The sequence below is a fragment of the Ictalurus punctatus genome, chromosome 6, assembly GCF_001660625.3.
Source record: "Ictalurus punctatus breed USDA103 chromosome 6, Coco_2.0, whole genome shotgun sequence".
NCBI classification, from domain to species: domain Eukaryota; kingdom Metazoa; phylum Chordata; class Actinopteri; order Siluriformes; family Ictaluridae; genus Ictalurus; species Ictalurus punctatus.
The window spans coordinates 8,784,986-8,790,083 of NC_030421.2; positions in this window are offsets into that span (position 1 = coordinate 8,784,986).

Below are 5,098 nucleotides of genomic sequence, written 5' to 3' on the forward strand. Positions count from 1 at the left end.
TTTTGTGTGTGTAAGTAGGGGGTGGGGGGGTGGGGGGTGGGAGGGTTTGTCAGGTGGTAATTGTTTTTGATAGCTGTGATGAGTTGAGATCTTTAAGAAACACCCAGCAGAGTAAAACTGGAAATGAAACCAACCAAACAAAAACTTAAATATCTGCTAAAAGTTTCTGCTGTAACTCAATGCCACTGCATTGCATCGCTGCATTGCATTTGAGACAGTGGGCCTTATTTGTGAAGCTGGATGAAATGTACCGATAAGAAGACTAAACACTGTAAACATTGATTGATCAGCTTCAGCTGATAAAAATAACACATGAAAAACTGTGCTATTTTACATGCCAAAGTATATTATTTTCATATAACAGCACGGTCCGGAGTGCATTATTTTGCTTATGCCACAGCGATTTACCAACAATTACAATCTTTAATCTAGTAATGAACAATATATCACACATTTTAATGGTTTTAGTTGGATTTAATATCGTGGAACATCTGAGAGATGAGTTAGTTCCTGTTCTTACTTACATTATAGCTGCAATAACAGTGTTCTGTCACCAGCCTCTCTCTCTATAGGGATACAGTATATATTTAGTGTGTGTATATATATATATATATATATATATATATATATATATATATATATATATATATATATATATATAAATAAAAATTAGAGATGCACCTATGTACTGGCCAATAATCGGTATCAGCTGATAAAGGCCGATTATATCCTGTCGATCAAAAGAGAAAGGGAAAACACATCGATTTCGTGCTGTGTTTAAAGATGATATCTCTTGAGTGGAATGACGACAAAACTGCAGTATGTAAGCTCTGCACTGCTAAAATTTTACTCTGGAGGCTGCAGCTGTGAAGCGGGAGTTTCGGCGTGAAGACTTTTTTTTTTTTTGCTGGGTGGCTCGAGCTGCTTCTGCTGAATTAAAGCAAGATTTAAATGAAGATGAGTTAAAATATGTATTGCACAGAAAAATATATTTGTAGAGTAGTATATTTCCTATCCAGTTAATTTTAATATATATATAAAAAAGTTTATATTATATATTACCAGTTTGATGTTCAATGATGAAGTAGAAATGCTTTTGTTTGTGGTGAGTGAATGTGAGCCTAACAGAAGGATTTTTTAGATTTTAGTCAATGTTAATATGAATTAATAACATTCCATAAGTTAAGAAATCTTACTTTAATCTTCAGAATTTAGTTCATGTGTTAATGTTAATTTGAGTAATGTGTTTTCTGTTTATGAGACCAGTTACTGTGAAACAACTTGTTGAAATGGAGAGAATAATGTTTTTATTTGCAATGCTTTCAGAAGAATGCATTATTATTAATTTAAAAGAAGGCATAAAAGGCAGAACTATCAGTTATCAGTATCGGCTGAGAAAGTTAGTATCTGTGCATCTCTTTTATATATATATATATATATATATATATATATATATATATATATATATATATATATATATATATATATATATATGCATCCTGTTATTTTACTTTGAAACCAGAAGGTGTAATTTCCTCTGTCCTGAAGACTTTCCCATTGAGTCCAGCTTTTCCACTACTACTGTGCTGTGTTTATCTTTAAAACCTGACTGTAGTCATTTATTTTTGAGATTACTGGAATCTTTTCTCCTGTATAACTATTGTAACTGCACTAGCAATAACAGTGTCTCCCTGTGTCGTCATCTCAGCACACCCTAACCAAGCACAGAAAGAACACAACACAAAACCAACAAACAAATTAGTACCAGAATCACTAAACACATCACAAATATGTCAATAAAGATATACATATTTAATGTGGTTTTATGGTGGAGTTTATATTTAAATAGCTGAGGATGTAGTAAGGACACAGAGACAAGGGAACCCAAATGCAGAACACATACACAATGACTGAAGGTTAACAAGATTTATTGAGAGGTAGTGGAGGCTGGGGTGTGTGGGAAAGGAGTTTATGTTGTATGGTCGTGGATGAGATGAGTGTTGAATGCTCAGCCGATATGCCATGGAGAGAGACCGAGCATGAGCAATCTTGAGTGCTGTCAAGGCTGGGGCTTGAACTCCAGTCAGCAGCGTGAAAGCTGAGTGCAGAGCTGGTGGACCTGGGAGCTGACATGAACAGGTGTGAGCTGGGAGACATGAAACGTGGGATGGATGTGCAGGCACCTGGGAAGTTCGAGCTTAATGGCAGTGAGATTAATAATGCTTTCAATAGTGAAAGGGCCCAGAAAATGGTTGGAGAGTTTCTTCACCTCTGTCTTGAGTGGGATGTCTTTGGCCACAAGCCAGACCTTTTGGCCCGGCTGATAGTTTGGATGGAACCATCGGCCAGGCAATGGTTGCGCTCAGTGGAGTGGAATACGGTGAACAGCAATGTCACCTTCCTAGTCTGGGATCAAGTAAGGCTGATAGCCCAGGGAGCACTCGAAGGGGACATGCCAGTGCTAGTTAGAGTTGTGGGAGTACTCAATCCAGGGTAGCTGGGAGTTCCAGGTGGTGGGGTTGTTGACCGCGACACACCGCAGCGCTGCTTCCAGTTCCTGGTTGGCCCACACTGCCTGGCGGTTGGTCTGGGGGTGAAATCCAGAGGACAAATTGACTGTGGCCCCAAGAGCATTACAGAATGTCCATCAGACTTGGGAAATTAACTGAAGTCTGTGGTCTGAGACAATGTCCTGTAAGATGCCATGCAGGTGGAACATGTGGCTAACGAGGTCTGTGGTTTCTTGGGCAGTGGGGAGCTTGTGAAGTGCCACAAAATGTACTGCTTTTAAGAACCGGTCTGCTATGGTGAGGATGATGGTTTTACCTTGGGAAGGGGGTAGACCAGTGACGAAGTCCAAAGCAATGTGTGACCAGGGGCCCCATGCAGCGGTTCGAAGGCAGAGTTTAGGTGTGTCAGGGGGTACTTATTCTTGACTATAATGTTGTTGCAATAGTCAATGCAAGGGTGGCGAGTCTTGTCCTTCTTGGCCACAAAGAAGACGTCACCACCCAAGGGGAGGAGGAACGTCAGATCATGCCGGTAGCGAGGGACTCCAAGATGTATTTCTCCATGGCCTCCCTCTCAGGACGGGACAGATTATACAGTTGACCAGATGGAAGAGTGGCCCTAGGAAGAATGTCAATGGCACAGTTGTATGGGCAGTGAGGTGCAAGTGAGAGAGCCCGGTCCTTGCTAAAGGCCTCTGTCAGGTCATGATACTCAGGGGGCATGGATGATAGGTCTTGAGGACTTAAAATAGGAGGTCATTTAGTGAACACATTGGGTGAAAGGGTGGATTTCAGACATGAGGAGTGGCAGAAGGGACTACAGTTGATGACCTTCCCGGCTGACCAGTCTATTTGGGGGTTATGTTTAGTTAACCAGGAGTGGCCCAAAAACCAAGGGGGTGCTTGGGGAGGAGATGAGTTTGAACATGACTTGTTATTGGTGGTTACCAGAGACGACCAGAAGCAATGGGGTGGTATGATGGGTGTCTTTGACCAAGAATCTCCTGTCCAGCACATTAACCGGGGGGATCCAGTGTTTCCACAGGGAGGCCAGACTGGGATGCTAACTACCAATCCAGAAAACTGCCCTCTGCGCCGGAGTCAATCAGGGCAAGTAGTGGGATGAACATTAGATTGTGGTGCAGGGTGGCACGAATTTAGAGCCGCGACAGGGAGATCTGGCATGTGTGGCTCGCCAGTAACTCCCTTTCTACTGGCGAGCCCCTCCTTTAGGGCAAAGGGGACAGGTGGCGATGAAGTGGCCTGGTTGGCCACAGTAGATGTATGCACCAACCTGGAACTGGCAGTCGCGCTCGGCCGGGGTAAGCCGGGCCCAACCTACCTGCATGGGTTCTTCTGCTAAGAAGGGGGGACTGGAAAGGACTCGAGGACTGGGCTGAGGCTCCTCGTCCAAGTTGACAGATAATCTGGGAGGCAGATGGGGGGCTTGGGACCAGCCAGCCCTCTCTCATCGTTGCTTTTGCATGCAGTTATCCAGCTGGATGGTGAGAGAAATCAGCATATCGAGATGGGGGGCACTGCGTGAGAGTTGAGTGCAGAGCTGGTGACCCATGAGGGAGGTGCTGAGCATAGCAGGAAGTGAGCCAAGGGTGAGCAGACAGTAGCATGAGTGGTGGACCTGAAACATGAAAAGAAACAGACAGGATAAGCATAGGGAAACTCAACAAAGAAAACAGTGGACATAACAGTAAAAGAAATGTGAGAAAGGCCGGAAGTGTACCGCACTGAAGCTGGAACAATCTGGAGACAAGTGGCTGAAGAACTGGGATTTATATACGCTGCTGATGAGGTGGGTAGATGAGGAGCAAGTGAAGCAATCATTCAGCAGTGGCGCGCCACGCCCAGGGACACACACACACACACACACACACACACACACACACACACACACACACACACACACACACACACACACACACACACACACACACACACACATAGAGAAAATAGAGGGAGAGAAAGCACTGGAGCATGGGGAAGGGGGGAAAAAACATGGAAATACACGGGGCTCCGACCCAGACCATGACAAAATGTGTGAAATCAGGTGGGAAAATCCAGACTTAACATAACATAAGAATGATAATGTGCCAATTAGGAAATGACCTCAACGTCCTCCTAATGACTAATATTAGTTAACTTAGCTACCCCTAACTGTTATTAAACCAGCTCACATTAGTCACACAAGTGGGATTTCTTTTTCAAATTTATTGACATCTGTGTAGGGTTAGATGTATATGGAGCAACATATTATAATCACTCAAGAGAGACTTGATTTTTAGTACTGGGCCAAGGATAAGAGGCAAGTCAATAAGCTAAGCTAGCAATTAACATGCTATAGTAACAAGTCATAGGGTCAAAGAGAGCTTACAGAGAATGAAAAGGACCGTTTCCCCACTGTAGCCACAAGCTACAAGGATAGGTCCAAAATCTAGACAAAGTCCAACATGTGTACAAAAGAATTGACATGGGATGAAGATATTTATGGCAAATACCACAGCAGTTCAGGGGTGTGCATTAGGAACACTAACACTCTTTTCTTTGTCTTGATAGTGCATGATTAAGAAGAT